Here is a 27,857-nt window from a genome sequence, read left to right on the forward strand (position 1 = left end):
ATTGGACTCATCATTCTGCACATGGAAACAATACATGTATTCCTCTGTTTCAAGCATGGGATGCTGGACATTGGGCCTCATTGTAAATTCAGGGATGCAGTAAGAAAAACTAGTAGTAATTCCGTTACCTCTGTAAAGGAGTAACTCCCACTTTTACCACTACCTTTGACTTCCGATTTCGACCTTGAAGTTTTGGATTTTCCGCCCTCATCATGCCGAAGGTAAATCCGCCACTATAAGATAAAAAATCTGCAGAATTATCATGTAGGAAATTCCCCCAAAATCCCCATGGAGGGGATTAACACTGGCCTTCCAGCACTCGTAATCCTGTGGAAGGCCAACTGACCTGAATTGCAGTAACGGTAAATGAGTATGGCAGTAATTCTGCAGATTTACCAATAAATGATCACCAAAGTCATAATGAGTCTCATCGTGCCAGACACCAGCAAGGAGGGCGGGCAGAACAGAGTGCTCAACAACACACTGCTCATTGCTCTCTGCATCACCACCATCCAATGAAATTACTGCATGGAGCTATGAGGGTACTAATGCACCACATTACCTGGAACTTATATCATGACATCATCTTTTACCCCTGCTGGCACTTTAATTTACACAACGTTTAGTGCAAAGAAACATGTGTGTGTGCTTTACGAACACGTTTTATAATGAGTTTGTTCTGTACTGCTCACTAACTGTTTGCAGACATTTCTTTATAGTATATTGGCCTCATTATGACCCTGCTGGTCCGGAATTAACATGATGATAATTCTGTTTACAGGCATGTTTCCAAACCAGCAGAGTACAGGTTTGCGGGTGGGATGTCCAGATTGACCTTCAGCCAAGAGCTGTAGGTAAATTAGGCACCCCACTGGCAATAAACAGCCGGTATTGGTATTACCGCCAACAGTATTACCATTTGCTGGTTATACCGTCAAACCCCCCATGGAGTCCGATAGACTCTGTGGTATTGAGATTAACCTACCATTGCTGGCACCTAAATCTGCCATTAATGATAGGTCGGTTTGGTGGTATCCCGCTGGATTTATCATTAATGAGGGTGATTGTTCTGTCAATATTGCCAACAAATAAAATGATTAGGATGATTCCAAGAAAGTGCTCTGAATTTCAATTAATAAAAGACAATAGTAACACCAATATAAAGAAGGAAAATATAACTTGCCATTCAAACAGTTAAGTTTTAAGCACGTAATTAGCCTATCTTCACATGAATCATCAGACTGGGATTAAGTATGCGTTTCTCTAACATAGTGAGCACCTGCCTGAAACCTGTCATTATCACTCAGGCTTGCATAAAGCTTAATGAGCACTTTCTCCTGACAAGTCATACAAACCAGAAGACATGGGGCCACATAAACGTTTAACATGCCTTTTTTTATTTTTTTGTTTATTATAATGTGTTATTAGCTCCTAAGAACTCTTTCATATATTTCACACAAAACATCACATTATAAGAATACAAAATTACATATCAAATAGTACCTTTAAATGATCGGTAAAAATAAAACAATTCATAAAATCTACAGGTTCTAAATTAATGTGGTTTCCAAGCCATTTCGCTACGTCAATCCACACATTATATAGTGCAATCATTAAAGATGTATTGCCTGAATTAAGGCAGTTTCTCCAAAATGACTCCTCACTTAGTGATTGAACCCCATAAACATAACCACCCAGCAGTTCCTGATATGCCAATGTTATGTTTTCACAAGAAGTTAAAATGTGTTGCACAATTTCACTAGCTTCTGGACTTAAACAAATGAGACATGTACGAAGCTCTCTCGAAATACCCTGCCCAGGTCGTCAAAGTAGGAAGCCAATGCAGTCTCAAAAATAGGTAGAATCTATGAACAGAAATGGCCGGGCATCTAAGCAGGTAAGATTGGGGAGCCATACACTTTATTCATAATACATTGGACTATGCTTCTGGTATCTCTTGAGGCTCTCCAAATGATTGAAGTTAGCAATCCAATCCCACCCTGTTATCTTCTTTGTCAGCTCTTCCATTAATTGGAATGAATCCAACCACGAATTTGGTGTTTCAAGGATTCAAACAAATTAAAAGATAGTTCTGTCCAGGCAGATAAACCCTTCCCCTTGGGCTCATCAAACATAGCTTGACCCTACAGTTTAAGTAGAGGGCATTAAGTATTTTTTTCTTGGCTTATTTCACTTGCCTTTTATATCACCTGTGTTCCGATGCGTCATATAGTAAATCAAGAACTTGCCTTAAATGTTAATAAACCATACTGTATAACTTTAAGAACTTCCAATTTGCCTTATTGAATCATTCTAGACCTTCTTTAACAGCAGCCAGAAGAAGTGAAAATGATACTATCAGCACAATTGATAGGTGGACAGATAAATAGAGAGATAGATAGTTGAATAGATGGATAGTGTTGCCCAGGAATTCCTGTAGCATTTCTAAGGTACAATGCATGCCAACTAATCGACATATACTCACATGTTTCTTGTGAAAGCACCTTTTAAAGTTAGACCACATTTATCTAGATATTTAACTTTGCTCGAAGTGTTGTGCGTTTCTTTCTCATTCATTTTAATGGGAGATGAATTAGAACGTTCAGTGTCATAAAACGGCAGCAAGATTCTTAATAAAGGTCAAATTAATAAAATAAAATAAAAAAAATCCCATTGTCCTGGTAATTAGTGGATGATATTCCCAGCATGGCTAAGATCAACAATGTTTAGCCCACCACAAATATTGGGCCTCATTACGAGGTAGGTGGTAAGGGATTACCGGCACTGGTAAGGACAACAGTGTCGGTAATCCCTTACCACCCTATTCCGAGGTCCCTTAGCGGGTCCCTTCCTCAATGGAAGGGACCCGTTAAGGGACTTCAGAGCTAATAACGGTACTGCAAATTTCGTTACCGTTATTAGCTCCATCCCCATTCCCATTGAGCCCTATGGGGGCTCGAATGGGAATGGGGAATGATTCCACGAATGGGGATTGACCGGGTCCTCCAAGGTTGGAATGACCCGGTAAGTCCCTATTTCGGGAACCCGCACCCGGAATGCGGTAAGGGGGTAGCCATGGTGCTAATAGCACCATGGTTACCTCCTACCTCGTAATGAGGCCCATTATGTATTAAAATCAAAGCTGGTGCCCAGGGATAACAATGAGCGTCCTGAACTCTGCCTGCTGACCCTGCCCTCAAACTCAGCCTGCCAGTTCTTATCCATCCCTCCAGTCCAGCCTGACCAACTCATTAATTGTACAAACATGATGTTTTGAACATAAACACTCCCTTTTGTAGTTCCAGACCAGCGTAGAACCACGGATGGGTGTTATGACGAATCTGGAGTATTTGTCCCTTCTTCCCAAGGGGGATCCACCCCCTTTGAGCCTAGGGAGGTAAGCCCGCTCTGCAAGACCCATCATAGGGGTTGGGGCAAGTGGGACCTCACGGGGAGTGACTCCCCCTTAGGGGACATGTACTCCTATTCCCAAAGGGTACTCCACTTTTTCCGTATATATGGGACTGCCTGTTGTCCAAAACACTGTGGGCCTCATTACATGTTGTGCAGTAATCATGGCGCTATTAGCGCCATGGTTGCCGCCAGTATTTTAACGTGTCCGCCTTGGTGGATGGCGGAATTACCGGCCTACTCCAAGGTGAGCGGGGCCGGTAATTCCCCATTCACCAAGGCCCTTCCCCATTCCCATTTTTGCCCCCATAGGGCATAATGGGAATGGGGAAGGTGGTAATTACGGTACCGCAAATTGCGGTACTGTAATTAGCACCGAGGTCCCTTTGCGCCACCCTACTTTAATGGCAGGTGAAACCAGCCGTTAAGGTCGTGTCCCGCAAAGGGAACTCATGGTAAGGCGGTAAGGGTTTACCGGTACCGGTGCCCGCTAAACCCTTACCGCCTACCATGTAATGAGGCCCTGTATCTTCCTTCTGCTTGGCTATAGACAATGTTGAATCAAGCAGGCCATCTGAGCGAAAAGGGAATATCCCTTTAAGAAAAAGTTTGTATAAAACTGGGACGGAGAGGCCAAAGGAATGAGAGAGAATGGTACAGAGGGGAGTCCCCCTACGTCACAACACTGTGGAGAGGCAGAGCAAAGTGTGGCTTCAGAACCCGTGGCACTCAGAGAAGCTGACAACGATGATTGGAGATGCCGGAGGCCTGGTGTACTGGAGAGCGGGGAAGAAGTTGTCAGGACAGGGAGCGATGAACCGTCTAATGAGGTGGCGTGACCACAGACATGCCATGGTGGGCCTGGTGCCCGCATAACAGCGCAGAAACCTGGAAGACTGTGAGAGTGGAAAGCTCCCATCAAAGGCACCGAGATCAAGCAGACAAAGAGATGTGAAGCTCGGAACAAACAAGAAACACGAAAACTAGTACGCGAGAAAGCAGACTAACCTGCCCGAGCGAGTGCTGAGATCAACAAGGTCCACCAGGAGTGGACTGGAGTAGCGGGTGGCCGCAGGGAGAGTCTGTAATAAAGAGCCGAGATTGTGATGGCCATAAGGGCAATAACGGAATAGAGAACCCGCATAACGAGATAACTAATGAACTGCTCCAAAACCTAAAGAATAAGAATGACTGCGAAACCTTAAGAAACTGGAGACAAATATCCTGAGGGAGAGAGAAAGAACCACAGGGGATAGCTTGAAGAGCTATAAATGCACCAGCATGGGGAGACCACCTAACGAGAGGTTATAGAATGTGTTGTGAGTTTAGAATACAGAGTGAGATAAACAAGGAGGAAAATAGTTCATTAAGGAGACCCCAGAACTGGGGTATTTCGCAAAGATGATAAAGCAAGTGAATGACATAAAGCAAAAGGAAGCTGTTTGAGGGACTGTCTCAAGGAGAACCAAGATAAGGGTCATATGGTCTGGAAGGTAAGATCCATGAACAGTTGGTGTGAGAGCTACAAGAGCTAGTAAACAAAACCCTAATGCCTTATCAGAAGAGGTCACCATTAGGAGGTGTTTTCCTAAACAGAGACATTTGCACATTGAAGAGATGTACTGAAAAAAAAAACCTGAAGGAACACCTCGAGATAAAAGGCAAAGGGGAGGCCACCAGAAGAGAGTCATTCTTTTGGCTCAGCTTATTTATTACTTATTAGTGGTAGAGTCAGGTAGATTAAGGTTTGGACTGGAGACATTTTGGTTTTTGACTTCCTGACGACAGACAAGCACCTTTCGTTTAATTTAGTTAGGTAGGGAATTCCCTGATAGCGAAAGAGGCCTATTCTCTTGAAATAAAAAAAAACAGAGTCCAACTCCTTCTTCTGACCCACCACAGCATCTTGCATAAAGGGAAATAAGGGATATTCGCACTTGCATGCGTTTCATTTTTAAGTGTAAACCTAGCCTGGAGGCAACTGAGTGAAAGACAAAGGTATGCCTGAATGGTAGAAGTAGCATGGATGATGCAGGCTCTGTGGCTGATGACTGGAGACATGGTGGCCAGTGAGTTGAAGATTAGAACACTAGCTGTCTGAAAAGTAAGATCTAGAGTTTTTTCCTGACTTGAAGTAGAGTCAGATCCTTAAGAGGGTTGCATATTAAAATTGTGACTAATGATCATAAGTATAATAGTCATTCCAAGGAATAACTTTCTTACTCCTACATATTGTCCCGTTTCCTCCATAATAATGGGAGATGCAAAAGTAAAAAGAAACAGACCTAATCCCTGACCTAGAATATTTGGTTTTTGAGAGCCATTGGCCCAAACTGTGCATCATCCCTGAAGCTAGTGTCCCAAGAGTAATGTCTGCAGAGTTGCCCATGTAGCAGCCCAGCAGACGGCATTAAAAGGTACATGTCTTTGAAATCCACCAACACAGCCTTCACTCTTATGGTCAGGGTGTGAAGCCCTTTAGGAGCCAGAAGCTTCTGAAGCTCATAACACTAAATGATGGACAACATAATGCATCTTACTATCTTACTATAGGTGCCTTTGAAACTTATTTGACCTGGGAAGAGTCATCATATGTGATAAACAACCTGCCAGAAGACCGAAGAGCCCTATCTTGGTTCAAATAAAAACCCAAGGTGCATTGGACTCAGAGACCTTTTCAGGCTAGATCTCTTAGTATAATGAAAACTAGCAAGAATCCTTGCCAAACATGTGTGTGGACTTTAAAAATCAACTTAGTATTATAAAAGTCTAATGAAGGCAAATGATGCTGCTAAGGTCTTCAATTTGCTGACTATGCAAGTCAATGGGATAGCAACCAAAAAGGTAGTTGCCCATTAAACTTACTGTAACTCATCTGTGATCAGGGGTTCAAACGTTTCATTTACCAGTGCTGAAAGAGTAACAGTAAGATCATGTGTATGGTGTTGTGGCCTTAAGCGAGGGAACAAGTTGAGGAGGAAGTAAACATACTTTTTTACAACTGGGATTGACAAAGACAAATATTCCAAATCAGAAGCAAGATATGCTCCAAATGCTGCCAGATTGTCCCTGCAGGAATCCACCTGAATGCCAGGTTTATCCGAAGAACAGGCCAATGGATTAATTTGGTGTTCTAGTGCCCACAAATAGCAAACCATGTATTATGACACTGCGATTAAGTAGAGGGATTTCTGGCAGACTGAATGATTTGTAAGTAGCCCTGTAACATCCCCAAGTGTCTCAAAGTTAGCTGCTTATGAACCCGACAGACACGTTACAAGACTGTGGGAATGGGGGGGATGGTCATGCACCCCTTCTATGGCATGATGTCCACATTCCTGAGAAATCCAACAGAAGGAAGCTAGAAAGGTGGACGAGATATGAAAATCAAAATCAGACTGGCCAGTGAGCAGGGACGTCATTTAAGGGTCGCCAGAGATTGCACTTGGGACCACTGAGGTCTCCCTTGCTACCCCTGTAGTCTCCCTTGCTGCTCCTAAAAAAGGAAATACTATATATATATATATTCAGTAAAATAACTTTGTTAAAGGAACATTATGGTTCAGTTGCGCAACTAAAAACCGTGAACTTCAGTAAAAAAAACTTTGTTAAAGGGACATTATGGTTCCAAGTAAAACCGAAAAACCCTTGAAATTCACCAGTTATGGTCAGCTAAGCAACCATAACTCGCGCCACCACTGTGCACTGCTAAGACTAACACCCAGGACATCAAAGATGACATCACAAATGTCATTGATGACATCACATGTCTGGCTCACTCTTTTTTCCTTCACTGATATATGTAGAGCAGTAACAGGCAGGAACTAAAAAGTCACTATACCATAGTAGAAAGTGATATGATGACAGTACAGGTGACATTACATGTCTAGCTCCTTCTTTTTTTGTTCACTGACATATGTAAGCCACGTGGCTTTCCTCACTATCAGTCAGCATTATAAGAAGTTAAAAGTGCTATATTTCTAGTCCTTACCCATCTCATATATTCTTACAATACTTTCCTTAGGTTACGGTTACATCATATCATACATATGTATACAAGAAGAAGGAATCCAGAAACACAAGAATCTTTTCAGTCCATGAAGTTAATTAGTTCGGATATGAACATTTTGTGGTAATACCACAGTTTTTGGTGCTTGCTTTACATCCCCTGTATATGCTTATATTTGTATACATTGAGCTCTCTTTATGTTTTTGTGAGTAATAGTGCAATTATACACTAAGGGAAGCATATGTAGATACTTATGTTTCACAGTATGTGAAAATCTCTAATGGAGGCATTTATCAATTTAGTATGCAACATGGGAAGATTGCAAATATTGCACCTCTGTAGTGCATGCTGCAGACAATCCTTACATTTCGTCATGAGTTGGTTCATGTACTGAAAGAACTCAGTAATGCAATGGGTTTTTTTCAGCAATGCATTGCTTAATTAACTACGTAGCATATCTTAGTTCTTCAATCATCTCTGATACTTTTCTGCCAATATTATAATGACAATCCCTTGTGGAGACTCTGCATGAAAACTAAATGTACATGTGATGTCATCATAACTGGCGAATTTTAAGGGTTTTTCGGTTTCACTTGGAACCATAATGTCCCTTTAACAAAGTTTTTTTACTGAATTTCACAGGTTTTTAGTAGAGCAACTGAAGGAGGAAATCTGGCCAGGTGGCCGATAAATAGTAGCCACAGTAAGGGAATGGCTAGGGGTGAGAGAGAGCCTGCAGACGAGTCATTCAAAAAAGGAGTAGACCTGCGTAGGAGTAGCAGAGGCAGGAACCCACTCTGGGAAGATCAGGGCTACACCCCCTCCAGAGCAGTTGCACCTGTGCGTGGAGAGGATCTTCTAGCCATCAGATAAGAGCGTGTCAAAGCAAGTGACAGAGCTGGCCGTGAACCATGTCTCGGTGAGACCGAGGACATGGAGGTCAAGTTCTTCCAGAAGGCGGCAGATATCAGAAGAGTGTTTGACAGCAGAGCGAGAGTGGCGATATGGAGAAGGTTGCCATCCTTGAAGGACTTCCGTGGAGGGGTACAGATCAGAGGCTCGCCCTTCGGAGGTGTGGAAGGGCCCCGAGAGGGGGCAGAGAGGGAAGGAGAGGACGAGGTAGTCAAGGAGGAGGCAGAAGGCGGATGTGAGGTAGCTGCGGGAGGAGGGCAGGGCACGGCAGGAGAAGAAAGGAAATTGATGAGGTGCGGGAAGCGTCTATCAAAGAGGAGATGGTTGGCCTGAGGGCTTTGGACCAGGACTGTCCCATTTGAGTAAAAATTAATGATGACCTTGGAGGAATGGAAGGAGGCCACGAGGGCGTCCCAATGGGTGCCACCATTAATGGGAGAAGAGGAGAAAGGAGAGAGCACAGAGACCATATGAAGGGTCCATAGGTCTGGCGAAGGAACGACAAAGAGGATCTTGGTGAGAGTTTCCTTGGAGGAGGCACTGGTGTAGGTGTCAGCGATAGGGAGGCCTGGGTTGGAGACCAAGATGTCCTTTTTAAAATTCTTAATACCAGATTTAGTGAGGAGAGCAGGATAGTCAATAGAGGAGCAGTTAGAAAAGATAGGAGAGACCGAGAGTACCATAGAGTAGGTGGGAGAGGAGAGAGGTGGGAGGGAGAGGGGGAGACACCAGAGAAAGACACTAGAGTAGGCAGACAAGACAGCTAGAGGCATGCATGTTGAGCTATAGGACAAGACGACGAGACTCAGGATTAGGAGCTCACAGAATGCACATTTTAAAACAGGAGAGAAGAAACACCTAAGTTTGAGAATCCTGAAAGAAGGGAGAAAGGCCTAGGTTTACAATGCGATTGCGCAAGGCCTAGGTTTCAAAGTGCACTTTAAATACTTTCACAATTTCAGTGGCCTACCTCAAACTTAACCCAGCCAAGATCAAATTCATCCTCATAGGACCCCCTACGAATCAACAGCTGGTCCAACAATAGCTCAATAAACTGTGTCTCTCAATAAAAGTATTTAATCCTTAAGCTTCACCATTGACAGAAGCCTGTCCTTCCAGAAAAATATAGCCGAGAAAGCCCAAACAGCCTGTATCCAAATCTCCACCCTTTGCTAAATCAAACCCTCATCCTGCCAGAGAACTTCCAGACCATAGTGCAGGCCCTTGCAGGGAAATGCCCTTCAAAGAGGGCTACCAGCTGCTCACTTGGATCCCTAAAATCAGTCCACCAGGCTGCAGCACCTCTTATTATAGTTGTGCAGAAAATTGACTGAATCGCCCCTGTTCTATGCAAACTACATTGGCCTCCTCTCACGGCTAGGATACTGTTCAAGACTGCAAGTATCCTCTACAAAGCAGCCACGAGTAGCTCATCAGTGTACTTACCAGCTAAGCTCCACATATCTGGTGGCAAACACTCCTTGCACAGCCAATTTGACCAACCGTCTGAAATCACAACTAGTCTGCAAAGAGAGAACCTGCAAGAAAATGTTCTCTTATCACGTACCGCCACCCCCTCCCATCTGGAACTTCATCCCAGTATCGACTTGAAATGCGCTCACAAGTCTCCAATTTAACAAATCTCTGAAAAAGCTGCTTTTTGAATAGCACCTAGCCATGGATTATTCCCAATGAATGCACAGAGCGCAACTCACAGTACTGCGCCACTGTTAAATTTGCCAGCCCAAACGTTGGCTAGAAACCTTGTACAGCACACTGCTGCTCTCGAGATAGGTCCCCGCTTTAAACAATAAAATGAAAAATAAAAAAATAAAATCTACCAATTTTTTAATGTAAGTGCCCGAGCTATATCCTATGTTTAACCTCGGATTTCAGTGGTGTGGTGGTTCCATTACCTTCCAAAAAAGTTATGGAAATATCACAACACATTTCCCGCACTGACAACTCGTAATGGGGGCCACTGTACCATTAAGAAAGATCAAAGAGGCTACGGAGTCTCTGAAAATGAATGGACAAAAAATAATACAATGTTTTCCCTCTACTTAAATAAAAGCAATTCCTACATTCAAACAGCTGATACAATTTGTGGCACTGTTCCTTTAAGGCAATGAAGCTCTAAGAACCAAAGAAAACATAGAATACCAATCATTTTCCTCTGCCACTGGTAATGGGGTTTAGCTGACATCAAAGGCAGAAGTGTGCATGTAAGATCGTTTTCTGAAGCACAATATTTCACCAAAAAGGTACCTTGGAACTGTAGAAAACAGGTGAACAAGTGAAATCAGTAGAAGGCGAAGCCTCTGCAACAGATGAAGAAATATGAACTGTCAATGTATGGGACAGAAAGGTTTTCAAAGATTTTCGGAATGGTCGCAGTTTATCAATTAGTCAAATCATGGGCGGCAACCTATCCCAGAGTTTAGAAGCCCCTAGTCTACATTTTATGGATTAAAACAATGTATATGGTGGATAAAGCTGTAGTCTGTTAAAGGATTAGTGTGGTGGCCATGTATACTTTCATGAGCCAGGCATATTAGTATGATCCTTCATTTTACAGACAAAGGGCCTCATTACACGGTAGGCGGTAACTATGGCGCTATTAGCGCCATGGTTGCCGCCGGTACCGTACCGAGTCCGCCTTGGTGGATGGCGGAATTACCGACCTACTCCAAGGTGAGCGGGGGCGGTAATTCCCTAATCCCCATTTACCCTTCCCCATTCCCATTTTTGCCCCATAGGGAATAATGGGAATGGGGAAGGTGCTAATTACGGTACCGCAAATTGCGGTACCGTAATTAGCTCGTGGTCCCTTTGCGGGTCCCGTCCTTAACGCCTGGAAAAACCAGGCGTTAAGGGAGGACCCGCAAAGGGACCTCGTAGTAAGGCGGTAAGGGTTTACCGGTACCGGTGCCCTTACCGGTACCGGTAAACCCTTACCGCCTACCGTGTAATGAGGCCCAAACAGTGCAAGGCTTGCAGTCCAGCGAGATGTGGTCAAACGTTCTCACTCTAGGTTGGAGACTGGCGGCTGTGTTTTGTATGTGGTGCAATCTGGAGGTATTGCGTGTGCTATGGCCAAGATCAGTGCTATTTCCAACATATAGGCAAGTAGAAATACATGCACTTATGATTGTGACTTGAGGATTGAGTCAGAAGTAGGGTAACAGCTGTTTCATTTCCTGAGCTGGTAGAAACAAGGTTTTGATACTCCAGATACTTGCTGGGACAATGAAAGTTCGAAGTCAAATATCATGCTGAGATTATTCCGAAATTAGATGGCACTGGACCTTTCCCAAATAATTCTCGCTAAAAAAGGTATCGTCCCAGAGAGATGCATTGGCATATAATAGAGGGCCTCATTACAAGTACGGCGGCAGTGCAGGAAGAAACCGTGGTAATGAAGTGGCTACCCTTATCACTGAATTACTGCACAGCCATATTACAACTTTGGTGGTGAGGTGGAGGAAAAACCTGTAGCAAAATGATGCAGGTACTTTCCCTGCCTTACCGCCAAAAATCTGCAAAATCAGCGGAATTACCACCAGTGGAATTACCACTGGTGCTAATTCAGATGAATTCCCCATGAAGTCCTATGGACTCCATAAATGTGGACTAATACCATAATTCCACCACTTTTAATCCGGCAGTAGTTCTGCCAGACCAAGTGGTGGTAACAGTACGTCCTTTTCATGGCATTCTGGCAGATTTACCACATGAATATTGCCAAATCTTTAGTGAGGCCCAGTGCCGGAAACTCCGGCAAGCGCATCAGTTTTGTGAGACGACGCTCAGATGCAGATTTATTTGTTGTCTTGCAAACCAAAGGACACAGCATCCTACATCTATCTGAACTGACCACACCAACCTGATCCATCCTCCTGAGCCCTCACGTTTATAGTTCACTGGTCACCTGACAGAACCTTCTAGAAACCATCAGCAGACAAACATCCCACATCCTGCTAAATACAATGGATAATGTAATCAGTCTTTAGTCCCTTTATGGTAAGTTTTTGGTGCAAATGAACTTGATCTGATTGGATGGAATTTGAGATTAGGTTTGTTAATACAACAATGTATAATTACGTTACTCAGTATAAAAATGTGTTATGAGTGAGTGAACTCTTGCATGTTTTCTGGTATGGTTAAAATAAAATCAGTTTTTATATCTCGTTTCATGACAAGCCTCTAAGGCAGAACCGGGATCTGAGCCTGTGATGTGCTCCGTTGTCTTGCCTTCAAGACACAAGTGTTGCTCCTCAGCTATTCCCCCGGCTCGAGGATAGCTAAGCACTCCAATAAAACCAGTCTATACCGACGTCATAAACAAATGAATTTACTTTAATTTCTTGAAAATTGACCCTCAGATGTGAACAAATCATGAAATGAGGACTAAGTATACTCAATACGTTAACTGAATCATCAAGTCGTGTATAGTCCGTAACAAATGCGTTTTTCAAGATTTGTATAATGCTTTAGAAAATTAATAATAAAAAATCGCATGATGTGTTTGAAATTCAATAACAGTCAGTGTTTATTACAAGAAAGAAAGTTTGAGGACAAGAAATGATTTTCTATGTTTGTGCTCAAGGGCATAAATATTGTACTTGTTCTCACACTTCCTTCATATGGGTGAACTAATGAAACTCTTGGTACCATCAATATGTTAATTTTACAATTTCATTTTTCATGGTTATTATCCATTATGTCTAATTTTTCTTTATTTTAATTTCCCCGACAGTAGTCAAAACCCCTGTTTTAGTAGGAAACATCGGGGGCACTCTAAATTGATCTATGCGACTCACAGCCTGGGTCCACATAGACTTCAGGGACGTGCTACACATTCCAGCAGCACTCACTTTGTGAGGTGTTGGAGCACATTGATGCTGTGTTTGTTTACTTGCAGCATGAACCAGCAACGCCTGGTCTGTATTTGGCTGGGTGGAAGGGAATGATACCACCGTCTCCTCAGGCATCAGTCTCGGTCCCTGATTTAGCCTGGGTTAAGCTTTGTAAACTGCAGGTGGTATATTCTGTTAGATCCTGGTTGTCTCAGTATTCATGCTCTTGCCTCCTTATTGTGAAAGTCAGTGCTGTGGCCAGGCTAAGTAAAGCTTTTACAAGGCAAATGATTTGGGGCTAAAATCTCAACTGGCGTGGCTAGATGAAGTGGGAGAGCATCATGATGTTATCATTCTCTGGTTGATAGAGGACCAATGTCCTCAGGACCCAGTCAGAGCATTGCTTTCATAAAAGTTATTGGAAGGGTGAAGGTACCATCAGAAATTCCTTATAATTCCTCTTTTGGTAGGTATGTTCTTCTGGGTTGGAGACTCATCCCAAGGTTTGACATTGAAATGATGCAGGCTCTTGTAATTATTTTTCAATTCAGGGCGAGTTAATCAGCCCCCATCACAGGTTTGCATTAATTCAAACCTCTGGTGGCCAGCCAGTCACTGGGACTACCACATTCTGCATGTGTGGGATTCTTCCAGGACTTTCTCTCAGGTTCATAAAGTGCTCATATCTGTTTTTGGTGACAGTATCCTTCTCTGAGAGTTAGGTTTTAGTCATTACCTGATATAACTGCTTAATCCTTTTCACAATGCTGACATTTGCATAAGGGTGTCCAGCAGAACCCTACTGTGGTACAGTAGGCTGTGTGACATGCAAATTAAACCACAGACAGTCATGGGAGCAGATTCAAACAGTAAAATAAAGTTCCTTATTGCACCCTTAACATGCACAAAATGAGGGTCTATAATCAGCATTGTTGCAACTCTCACACTAGGACTCATAAATTAAAGTCAATCACGTCCCTTAAAATCCAAAACACTCAAGGACTTGTGCGATTAGTGCAAAATTGATTTAAATACCCATATGATTCAGCACTTTATTTCAGGAAATGTTAGGGCAAATTTGTGATTTTATTAATTCAGGCATGTTTTTAGTGGTTAGAACTTTATCAAAAACATATAGCACATTATATGTGGCGGTGCAGGAAGAAAGTGGCAGCAATTCAATTACCGCCACTTTTCCTGCACGGGCAAAACATAATTTCTGCCGGATTGACAACTGGCGGAATTACCGTGGAGTAAATCTGCCAATTTTCAGATGAAAAGTGGTGGATTAATTTACAGCTTGTTGCTTGAGGTTAATACTTCACTTCACCTCCAGAACTCTGTGGATTCACAGCATGGTAATTCCGCCAACTGAATGTCTGCCAAAAATCCCCATGGAGTATCATGGACTCCATAAATGGGTAATTGCCATGACTTGTAATCCCATGGCAACTCTGTGGGACCAACTGATGGCAACAGTAATTGGGTTTGGGGGTATTTCAGAGGATTTACCACCAGAAGGCAGCCAAACTCGTAATGTATTCTGCTTACCTTGTGGTGTCTCACACTTAGATCCAATTGGACTCATCATTCTGCACATGGAAACAATACATGTATTCCTCTGTTTCAAGCATGGGATGCTGGACATTGGGCCTCATTGTAAATTCAGGGATGCAGTAAGAAAAACTAGTAGTAATTCCGTTACCTCTGTAAAGGAGTAACTCCCACTTTTACCACTACCTTTGACTTCCGATTTCGACCTTGAAGTTTTGGATTTTCCGCCCTCATCATGCCGAAGGTAAATCCGCCACTATAAGATAAAAAATCTGCAGAATTATCATGTAGGAAATTCCCCCAAAATCCCCATGGAGGGGATTAACACTGGCCTTCCAGCACTCGTAATCCTGTGGAAGGCCAACTGACCTGAATTGCAGTAACGGTAAATGAGTATGGCAGTAATTCTGCAGATTTACCAATAAATGATCACCAAAGTCATAATGAGTCTCATCGTGCCAGACACCAGCAAGGAGGGCGGGCAGAACAGAGTGCTCAACAACACACTGCTCATTGCTCTCTGCATCACCACCATCCAATGAAATTACTGCATGGAGCTATGAGGGTACTAATGCACCACATTACCTGGAACTTATATCATGACATCATCTTTTACCCCTGCTGGCACTTTAATTTACACAACGTTTAGTGCAAAGAAACATGTGTGTGTGCTTTACGAACACGTTTTATAATGAGTTTGTTCTGTACTGCTCACTAACTGTTTGCAGACATTTCTTTATAGTATATTGGCCTCATTATGACCCTGCTGGTCCGGAATTAACATGATGATAATTCTGTTTACAGGCATGTTTCCAAACCAGCAGAGTACAGGTTTGCGGGTGGGATGTCCAGATTGACCTTCAGCCAAGAGCTGTAGGTAAATTAGGCACCCCACTGGCAATAAACAGCCGGTATTGGTATTACCGCCAACAGTATTACCATTTGCTGGTTATACCGTCAAACCCCCCATGGAGTCCGATAGACTCTGTGGTATTGAGATTAACCTACCATTGCTGGCACCTAAATCTGCCATTAATGATAGGTCGGTTTGGTGGTATCCCGCTGGATTTATCATTAATGAGGGTGATTGTTCTGTCAATATTGACAACAAATAAAATGATTAGGATGATTCCAAGAAAGTGCTCTGAATTTCAATTAATAAAAGACAATAGTAACACCAATATAAAGAAGGAAAATATAACTTGCCATTCAAACAGTTAAGTTTTAAGCACGTAATTAGCCTATCTTCACATGAATCATCAGACTGGGATTAAGTATGCGTTTCTCTAACATAGTGAGCACCTGCCTGAAACCTGTCATTATCACTCAGGCTTGCATAAAGCTTAATGAGCACTTTCTCCTGACAAGTCATACAAACCAGAAGACATGGGGCCACATAAACGTTTAACATGCCTTTTTTTATTTTTTTGTTTATTATAATGTGTTATTAGCTCCTAAGAACTCTTTCATATATTTCACACAAAACATCACATTATAAGAATACAAAATTACATATCAAATAGTACCTTTAAATGATCGGTAAAAATAAAACAATTCATAAAATCTACAGGTTCTAAATTAATGTGGTTTCCAAGCCATTTCGCTACGTCAATCCACACATTATATAGTGCAATCATTAAAGATGTATTGCCTGAATTAAGGCAGTTTCTCCAAAATGACTCCTCACTTAGTGATTGAACCCCATAAACATAACCACCCAGCAGTTCCTGATATGCCAATGTTATGTTTTCACAAGAAGTTAAAATGTGTTGCACAATTTCACTAGCTTCTGGACTTAAACAAATGAGACATGTACGAAGCTCTCTCGAAATACCCTGCCCAGGTCGTCAAAGTAGGAAGCCAATGCAGTCTCAAAAATAGGTAGAATCTATGAACAGAAATGGCCGGGCATCTAAGCAGGTAAGATTGGGGAGCCATACACTTTATTCATAATACATTGGACTATGCTTCTGGTATCTCTTGAGGCTCTCCAAATGATTGAAGTTAGCAATCCAATCCCACCCTGTTATCTTCTTTGTCAGCTCTTCCATTAATTGGAATGAATCCAACCACGAATTTGGTGTTTCAAGGATTCAAACAAATTAAAAGATAGTTCTGTCCAGGCAGATAAACCCTTCCCCTTGGGCTCATCAAACATAGCTTGACCCTACAGTTTAAGTAGAGGGCATTAAGTATTTTTTTCTTGGCTTATTTCACTTGCCTTTTATATCACCTGTGTTCCGATGCGTCATATAGTAAATCAAGAACTTGCCTTAAATGTTAATAAACCATACTGTATAACTTTAAGAACTTCCAATTTGCCTTATTGAATCATTCTAGACCTTCTTTAACAGCAGCCAGAAGAAGTGAAAATGATACTATCAGCACAATTGATAGGTGGACAGATAAATAGAGAGATAGATAGTTGAATAGATGGATAGTGTTGCCCAGGAATTCCTGTAGCATTTCTAAGGTACAATGCATGCCAACTAATCGACATATACTCACATGTTTCTTGTGAAAGCACCTTTTAAAGTTAGACCACATTTATCTAGATATTTAACTTTGCTCGAAGTGTTGTGCGTTTCTTTCTCATTCATTTTAATGGGAGATGAATTAGAACGTTCAGTGTCATAAAACGGCAGCAAGATTCTTAATAAAGGTCAAATTAATAAAATAAAATAAAAAAAATCCCATTGTCCTGGTAATTAGTGGATGATATTCCCAGCATGGCTAAGATCAACAATGTTTAGCCCACCACAAATATTGGGCCTCATTACGAGGTAGGTGGTAAGGGATTACCGGCACTGGTAAGGACAACAGTGTCGGTAATCCCTTACCACCCTATTCCGAGGTCCCTTAGCGGGTCCCTTCCTCAATGGAAGGGACCCGTTAAGGGACTTCAGAGCTAATAACGGTACTGCAAATTTCGTTACCGTTATTAGCTCCATCCCCATTCCCATTGAGCCCTATGGGGGCTCGAATGGGAATGGGGAATGATTCCACGAATGGGGATTGACCGGGTCCTCCAAGGTTGGAATGACCCGGTAAGTCCCTATTTCGGGAACCCGCACCCGGAATGCGGTAAGGGGGTAGCCATGGTGCTAATAGCACCATGGTTACCTCCTACCTCGTAATGAGGCCCATTATGTATTAAAATCAAAGCTGGTGCCCAGGGATAACAATGAGCGTCCTGAACTCTGCCTGCTGACCCTGCCCTCAAACTCAGCCTGCCAGTTCTTATCCATCCCTCCAGTCCAGCCTGACCAACTCATTAATTGTACAAACATGATGTTTTGAACATAAACACTCCCTTTTGTAGTTCCAGACCAGCGTAGAACCACGGATGGGTGTTATGACGAATCTGGAGTATTTGTCCCTTCTTCCCAAGGGGGATCCACCCCCTTTGAGCCTAGGGAGGTAAGCCCGCTCTGCAAGACCCATCATAGGGGTTGGGGCAAGTGGGACCTCACGGGGAGTGACTCCCCCTTAGGGGACATGTACTCCTATTCCCAAAGGGTACTCCACTTTTTCCGTATATATGGGACTGCCTGTTGTCCAAAACACTGTGGGCCTCATTACATGTTGTGCAGTAATCATGGCGCTATTAGCGCCATGGTTGCCGCCAGTATTTTAACGTGTCCGCCTTGGTGGATGGCGGAATTACCGGCCTACTCCAAGGTGAGCGGGGCCGGTAATTCCCCATTCACCAAGGCCCTTCCCCATTCCCATTTTTGCCCCCATAGGGCATAATGGGAATGGGGAAGGTGGTAATTACGGTACCGCAAATTGCGGTACTGTAATTAGCACCGAGGTCCCTTTGCGCCACCCTACTTTAATGGCAGGTGAAACCAGCCGTTAAGGTCGTGTCCCGCAAAGGGAACTCATGGTAAGGCGGTAAGGGTTTACCGGTACCGGTGCCCGCTAAACCCTTACCGCCTACCATGTAATGAGGCCCTGTATCTTCCTTCTGCTTGGCTATAGACAATGTTGAATCAAGCAGGCCATCTGAGCGAAAAGGGAATATCCCTTTAAGAAAAAGTTTGTATAAAACTGGGACGGAGAGGCCAAAGGAATGAGAGAGAATGGTACAGAGGGGAGTCCCCCTACGTCACAACACTGTGGAGAGGCAGAGCAAAGTGTGGCTTCAGAACCCGTGGCACTCAGAGAAGCTGACAACGATGATTGGAGATGCCGGAGGCCTGGTGTACTGGAGAGCGGGGAAGAAGTTGTCAGGACAGGGAGCGATGAACCGTCTAATGAGGTGGCGTGACCACAGACATGCCATGGTGGGCCTGGTGCCCGCATAACAGCGCAGAAACCTGGAAGACTGTGAGAGTGGAAAGCTCCCATCAAAGGCACCGAGATCAAGCAGACAAAGAGATGTGAAGCTCGGAACAAACAAGAAACACGAAAACTAGTACGCGAGAAAGCAGACTAACCTGCCCGAGCGAGTGCTGAGATCAACAAGGTCCACCAGGAGTGGACTGGAGTAGCGGGTGGCCGCAGGGAGAGTCTGTAATAAAGAGCCGAGATTGTGATGGCCATAAGGGCAATAACGGAATAGAGAACCCGCATAACGAGATAACTAATGAACTGCTCCAAAACCTAAAGAATAAGAATGACTGCGAAACCTTAAGAAACTGGAGACAAATATCCTGAGGGAGAGAGAAAGAACCACAGGGGATAGCTTGAAGAGCTATAAATGCACCAGCATGGGGAGACCACCTAACGAGAGGTTATAGAATGTGTTGTGAGTTTAGAATACAGAGTGAGATAAACAAGGAGGAAAATAGTTCATTAAGGAGACCCCAGAACTGGGGTATTTCGCAAAGATGATAAAGCAAGTGAATGACATAAAGCAAAAGGAAGCTGTTTGAGGGACTGTCTCAAGGAGAACCAAGATAAGGGTCATATGGTCTGGAAGGTAAGATCCATGAACAGTTGGTGTGAGAGCTACAAGAGCTAGTAAACAAAACCCTAATGCCTTATCAGAAGAGGTCACCATTAGGAGGTGTTTTCCTAAACAGAGACATTTGCACATTGAAGAGATGTACTGAAAAAAAAAACCTGAAGGAACACCTCGAGATAAAAGGCAAAGGGGAGGCCACCAGAAGAGAGTCATTCTTTTGGCTCAGCTTATTTATTACTTATTAGTGGTAGAGTCAGGTAGATTAAGGTTTGGACTGGAGACATTTTGGTTTTTGACTTCCTGACGACAGACAAGCACCTTTCGTTTAATTTAGTTAGGTAGGGAATTCCCTGATAGCGAAAGAGGCCTATTCTCTTGAAATAAAAAAAAACAGAGTCCAACTCCTTCTTCTGACCCACCACAGCATCTTGCATAAAGGGAAATAAGGGATATTCGCACTTGCATGCGTTTCATTTTTAAGTGTAAACCTAGCCTGGAGGCAACTGAGTGAAAGACAAAGGTATGCCTGAATGGTAGAAGTAGCATGGATGATGCAGGCTCTGTGGCTGATGACTGGAGACATGGTGGCCAGTGAGTTGAAGATTAGAACACTAGCTGTCTGAAAAGTAAGATCTAGAGTTTTTTCCTGACTTGAAGTAGAGTCAGATCCTTAAGAGGGTTGCATATTAAAATTGTGACTAATGATCATAAGTATAATAGTCATTCCAAGGAATAACTTTCTTACTCCTACATATTGTCCCGTTTCCTCCATAATAATGGGAGATGCAAAAGTAAAAAGAAACAGACCTAATCCCTGACCTAGAATATTTGGTTTTTGAGAGCCATTGGCCCAAACTGTGCATCATCCCTGAAGCTAGTGTCCCAAGAGTAATGTCTGCAGAGTTGCCCATGTAGCAGCCCAGCAGACGGCATTAAAAGGTACATGTCTTTGAAATCCACCAACACAGCCTTCACTCTTATGGTCAGGGTGTGAAGCCCTTTAGGAGCCAGAAGCTTCTGAAGCTCATAACACTAAATGATGGACAACATAATGCATCTTACTATCTTACTATAGGTGCCTTTGAAACTTATTTGACCTGGGAAGAGTCATCATATGTGATAAACAACCTGCCAGAAGACCGAAGAGCCCTATCTTGGTTCAAATAAAAACCCAAGGTGCATTGGACTCAGAGACCTTTTCAGGCTAGATCTCTTAGTATAATGAAAACTAGCAAGAATCCTTGCCAAACATGTGTGTGGACTTTAAAAATCAACTTAGTATTATAAAAGTCTAATGAAGGCAAATGATGCTGCTAAGGTCTTCAATTTGCTGACTATGCAAGTCAATGGGATAGCAACCAAAAAGGTAGTTGCCCATTAAACTTACTGTAACTCATCTGTGATCAGGGGTTCAAACGTTTCATTTACCAGTGCTGAAAGAGTAACAGTAAGATCATGTGTATGGTGTTGTGGCCTTAAGCGAGGGAACAAGTTGAGGAGGAAGTAAACATACTTTTTTACAACTGGGATTGACAAAGACAAATATTCCAAATCAGAAGCAAGATATGCTCCAAATGCTGCCAGATTGTCCCTGCAGGAATCCACCTGAATGCCAGGTTTATCCGAAGAACAGGCCAATGGATTAATTTGGTGTTCTAGTGCCCACAAATAGCAAACCATGTATTATGACACTGCGATTAAGTAGAGGGATTTCTGGCAGACTGAATGATTTGTAAGTAGCCCTGTAACATCCCCAAGTGTCTCAAAGTTAGCTGCTTATGAACCCGACAGACACGTTACAAGACTGTGGGAATGGGGGGGATGGTCATGCACCCCTTCTATGGCATGATGTCCACATTCCTGAGAAATCCAACAGAAGGAAGCTAGAAAGGTGGACGAGATATGAAAATCAAAATCAGACTGGCCAGTGAGCAGGGACGTCATTTAAGGGTCGCCAGAGATTGCACTTGGGACCACTGAGGTCTCCCTTGCTACCCCTGTAGTCTCCCTTGCTGCTCCTAAAAAAGGAAATACTATATATATATATATTCAGTAAAATAACTTTGTTAAAGGAACATTATGGTTCAGTTGCGCAACTAAAAACCGTGAACTTCAGTAAAAAAAACTTTGTTAAAGGGACATTATGGTTCCAAGTAAAACCGAAAAACCCTTGAAATTCACCAGTTATGGTCAGCTAAGCAACCATAACTCGCGCCACCACTGTGCACTGCTAAGACTAACACCCAGGACATCAAAGATGACATCACAAATGTCATTGATGACATCACATGTCTGGCTCACTCTTTTTTCCTTCACTGATATATGTAGAGCAGTAACAGGCAGGAACTAAAAAGTCACTATACCATAGTAGAAAGTGATATGATGACAGCACAGGTGACATTACATGTCTAGCTCCTTCTTTTTTTGTTCACTGACATATGTAAGCCACGTGGCTTTCCTCACTATCAGTCAGCATTATAAGAAGTTAAAAGTGCTATATTTCTAGTCCTTACCCATCTCATATATTCTTACAATACTTTCCTTAGGTTACGGTTACATCATATCATACATATGTATACAAGAAGAAGGAATCCAGAAACACAAGAATCTTTTCAGTCCATGAAGTTAATTAGTTCGGATATGAACATTTTGTGGTAATACCACAGTTTTTGGTGCTTGCTTTACATCCCCTGTATATGCTTATATTTGTATACATTGAGCTCTCTTTATGTTTTTGTGAGTAATAGTGCAATTATACACTAAGGGAAGCATATGTAGATACTTATGTTTCACAGTATGTGAAAATCTCTAATGGAGGCATTTATCAATTTAGTATGCAACATGGGAAGATTGCAAATATTGCACCTCTGTAGTGCATGCTGCAGACAATCCTTACATTTCGTCATGAGTTGGTTCATGTACTGAAAGAACTCAGTAATGCAATGGGTTTTTTTCAGCAATGCATTGCTTAATTAACTACGTAGCATATCTTAGTTCTTCAATCATCTCTGATACTTTTCTGCCAATATTATAATGACAATCCCTTGTGGAGACTCTGCATGAAAACTAAATGTACATGTGATGTCATCATAACTGGCGAATTTTAAGGGTTTTTCGGTTTCACTTGGAACCATAATGTCCCTTTAACAAAGTTTTTTTACTGAATTTCACAGGTTTTTAGTAGAGCAACTGAACCATAACTTTTCTTTAACAAAGTTTTTCTACTGAATTTCATAGGTTTTCAGTAGCGCAACTTAACCATAACATCCCTTTAACAAAGTCTTTTTTACTGAATATACACTTTCATCGTATGGATTTGGGAGATGTTTACTAGGATTCCCTTACTTTATATACATGTAACATAGAACATACTGAACCCCCGCTAATGATTTTTGAAGGCCACGGACTGTGCGTATGTCTGCGGACGGGTGCGGATGACATCAACACTACCCAAACACTCAAGGGTATCTGAAATTGTTCTATCATACTATAGAAAAACTGCACGAGTTTAAAAAGCGGCACATAAACACATTATAAGTAATAATAAATAAGCAGTGGAACCTACACGTCTAACATATCAACCATCCATTTAAATACCATATCTAATGAAATGGATTATACCATAACTAAAAAGATATGCCTCCAACACAATTTCCTCACAGAAACTGCAGAGCTAGGAGCGACAGTACACAAACACAGCACAACAAATACAAATTACCAGAAACTAGTAAGTAAACTTCATTTTTCTTATATAGTTGTATACTTTTTGTATGAGGTACAGAACGATTAATGTATTTGTGTTGTTCACACAGAAATGTGCAGTGCTTTGGAATGTCTCGAGGAGAATTTTCCGAGTAACGAAATGTTGGAAGATAGCGATAATAATGGTACACACTTCTCTGCATAAGCAAATTAATAGACAGTACTTTATGTGTACTTAACGCATATATATTTATTTTTAACAGACCATACAAAGATTGGAGAAATTACACCAAAAAGCACAATGCAAGACACCTTGCAATGCCTAGAACAGAAAGTGGTCATGCTGAAAGATAATTTCAATGGTTTAAGGCAATTTGTGGAGGAGCACGTAAAAGGAAAAATTAGATACCACTGTACTACCTGTACCTGTCCCGCCTCTCCATGTCGCAGTGAAGTACCCCAAACCCTCACAAACAACATAAACGTTTTGACGAAACTCCCGTCCCTTAATCCCCTCACAATGATCCTCTGCAAACCCCTAATTCCCCTATATTTGTTTCAGTTTCTGCTTCCCTCTCTCTTTCTTAATTGCTGTATATGTGTATAATAAAATAAATGTTATGTTAGTTTTAATTAAATTGTTTGTGTCTAATTTTTTATTTTTAAAATGGCCGCGGACAGCGCGCCTGTCCGGCCTCTCCGTAATTAACAAAATATGGATGTCTTAAAGACAGTACACCTATCCGTACCATTCGCAACCAAGATGAAACTGTTCTTAGAACACACGAGCTGTCCGGTATGTCCGTAAATCAACAAAATGGGGGTGTCCTAACAACACTATACCTGTCCTTACCGTTCGCAGCCAAGATGGAAATGTCTGTAGAACAGGCGCGGTGGCCGTGATCCGTAGTCAAACAAAATGGAGGTGTCCTAAGGACACTATACCTGGCCGTTCAGTCTGCAGAACATCGCGCCTGTCCGTAACTGTCCATCTCACTTGTGTTGCACTTTCAATTAGTTTCAGGACCCGAACACTGTCCGTACAATACCCGCACGCATGCGCACGCCCACTCCTGTGTCCTGCGGACACCCATTCCCTTCACGGGATTGTTTACGATGTCATCATGTGACCGCACCCACACTGAGCGTGTGTCCTAATTTGCGCACTTTGTCCGCTTCCCCAACATTTCAAAAGAATTTATGCAGACAATCCAAATTACAGTAAAAAATCACCATTTCACATGTCCCAGACAATGGCCCTAGCTTTTCACATGTTTTTGGAACTTTTTTTTATCACTTTTGAGTGATCGATATGGTCACCTGGTGCACCCCTCCACCCCTATAAAAGGCCACACCTCAGAGCTCATCTTCCTTGTACTTCTGGCTATTGGATTTTTCTGCCTTTAGTGCTCTAGCGGAGATTACCTCACCAACCCTAATGGCATCCATGACTGCTGTTGCTACATCAGCCTCAGCACCACGCCCAAACCCTCCACCACCACCACCACCTCCCCAAGGGCCTGCAGAGGGGAATACGCATGAGGATGTAGAGAACGAGGATGAAGAGAATGAGGTCGAGGAACTCCCTACTACCAGCACTCGCCGGGAGTCGTGGGTGTGGCGGTTGTTTACCGTTCATGGTTACATACCGAAAGCACGTGCGAACAAGTTCACCTGTAACCAGTGCAATTTGGTGCTGAGTCGTGGGAGACGTGGTTCGTACAGCTTTGGTACGACATACATGAAGCGACACCTAACTTCATTCCACTGTGTGGACATTCGCAAAGTTGTACTATGTAAAGAACGTAGTAGGTTGAGTTCCTTCCCAGCATCCTCTGTTTCCGATCCTCTCACCACAAGAGACACTCCTGTGGGAGAGCGCATCCCTCCACCTGCTTCACAGGCCATTCGCGATGCTGTTGACCCTTACCTTTCGAGGGTCACAATATTGTGTATGTACTGCAACGCAGTACTCTGCAGGGCGGAGAATCTTCTAAGTGCTTTCGAGACTACGATCAGGGAGCACCAGAAGAGCACCTACCTACCTAAATAAGGCCCACCCTACATCTTCCTCTATCCACCTGCCCTTTCTTATCCCTGTGGTTGGTGTCCCTTCCTTACCCTCCTTTCCCCTCCTCTCCTAGTGTGTCGGGTGTAGAAAAAGCCACAAAAAATATAAAAACAACAAAAAGTTAAAAAAGGCTCTTTTCAGAGCCACCTTTCTCAGTTTAATAATAGAACTATGAAGTAAATGGTGCAGGCCCCCGTGCATATTTTAAAAAGTCTGCGGACAGTCCTAGGACAGATAAAATTTTGGGGTGCAACCCTAGCAAAACCAATGCACTTTTCTCTGGGAGTAAGTGGTGGCTCTGAAAAGAGCCTTTTGGTGGTGTTTTGTGTGTTTCAAAAACCTGGATTCGTCAACATGTAATGCAAAATAGAGGACTATACTTCCAAAAAAGGTTGCAATGCATTTTGTACATTTCGAATAAAAATCTGAGTGCCAGCATATGTAAGATGGACGCCATCTCTGCGAAAAAAATGAATGTGCTGCGAAACATAATATTTTCATTGTGGAAAGACGACATGCCAACATCTCTTAGAAAGGCACAAACAGCCTTATTGACATTGCGCCTCGAGTTCTCCATTTGTGGACCAAATGAAGATGAACGCAGCCAAATTTGTCTTTGCGCAATACGTGAAAAAATTACTTGCCAGTTTGCAAACATGTCCATGACCTTCTCAAGTCCTTCCTTCATTGCAAATTGCAAAGAAATTCCACACACATGTCCTAAACTGTTCGCTCCACAATGAATTATAATTTATTTATTTATTGGTTAGATATACTTTTAGCCAAAAGCCTTTGTGTAACACAAAGACATACAACATATACAGATCACCAATACAAAGGCAAAAATTACACAATTCTAAAATATGGCATCCAACACACATAAAAAATCATCATTCAATACAGTTTAAAATCATCACAATCTTTACATAAAAGATGGCAAAGTAATATATTAGGTTCATATCGTTACCATGAATTATAATTATGTCAGGATGACGCTCTGTCTGTGTAGTAGCATAGAGAGGTATCAAGTCCAGCCACTTCATTCCACAAACTCCATGCCAGTGCACTTCCACATGAGGGAATTCAAGATCTGCAGATATACCACAACGTTCTGCATGCACCTTCAACCAATGTATCCATGAGTCTCCAAAAATCCAGATAATCTGTTTTCGAGCACACACAGCCATAGCTGTCTGTTCTCCTCTCAGGAAAAAGACATTGTCACTAATTCTCTCCGTACACAACACACCCACTAAACTTTACTGACCAATCCCTAGCTCCGCTCATTCTCATTTGCATGCCTCTCGACCCCAGAATCCCTGTATGTAATACGCGCTGTCCACAGACTACCGCCATGTCCGCAGACATGTAGAAGATCTGACCGTGGCCAATGTACATTTAAATACTATTCCCCTTTTCCCCTTTAAGGTGGGCTCTGAAAAGAGGCTTTTTTTGTTTTTTTTGCAGATGCCTGACAGACACCTGTTATTTAGTATTTTGTTTTCTTTTTAGTTTACTCCTAAAATCTTCACATAACCTGCTCCAAAGCAACCCTTACATTCCAAAAAAACATGGCATTTCCCCAAAAAGATGAAGAAACACCATCTGCTTCGTAATAAGCCGCATTACTCGAAACAATGTTCTCATGGCTAAAAAAAAACATACCAGCTCTTAGCATGAAAGCATGCATGCATCGATTGATTGCACACCAAGCAATGCTTTCATCAGGACAAAAAAGAGAACTGTTGTCCCATTTTGCTCTAGGAAGTAATCCAGAGAAAATTACTTTCGCAGTTGGAAAGATGTTGATTACTGCTTGAACCAACTGTTCCAAATCTCCCAACAAAGTAGGGGACCTCACGTAGCCCAAATGGAAAGCACCATAGTGCAGAACTACCACATGGGGACTGCTCATCCTACGCATATCTCTACAAACTTGGAGAATTGCCTCTACATTGCAGTCAGTTGCAGCGCACCACACCACCTCCACTCCTTTAACATCGAAATTGTTTGCCACATGCCTGCATTGAGAATAGTGCTGTAAACCATGGACAAACATATCTCCGAGCACCAACACCCTGACTGTCTCCACCTCTGCCATCTTCACTACACACACTCTCTTTCTACACAAATCAACAATGTCAACATCTGTTTGGCTGATCCCTACAGTCCCCTTTCCATGCTGGATTTGCTGTAAAATCCAGTATGTGGCACGCCCTACCCGCGGACAGGCACAGTGTCCACGTGGCATGTAACTCTTAGCCAGCCCTTCTACCCTTTCCACATCACTCGCAAATCCATTCCCTCATTGGGCACAGCTAAGCAGTCACACAACCATCCACCAATCACATCCAAGACCTCTACATCTAACTCCATCACCAGAGTTCCGTACTTCAAATGTACTGTTGATCACTCTGAATACAAGTC

Source organism: Ambystoma mexicanum, chromosome 14 (genome assembly GCF_040938575.1).
Source record: "Ambystoma mexicanum isolate Mex_15411 chromosome 14, UKY_AmexF1_1, whole genome shotgun sequence".
Classification (NCBI taxonomy): Eukaryota; Metazoa; Chordata; class Amphibia; order Caudata; family Ambystomatidae; genus Ambystoma; species Ambystoma mexicanum.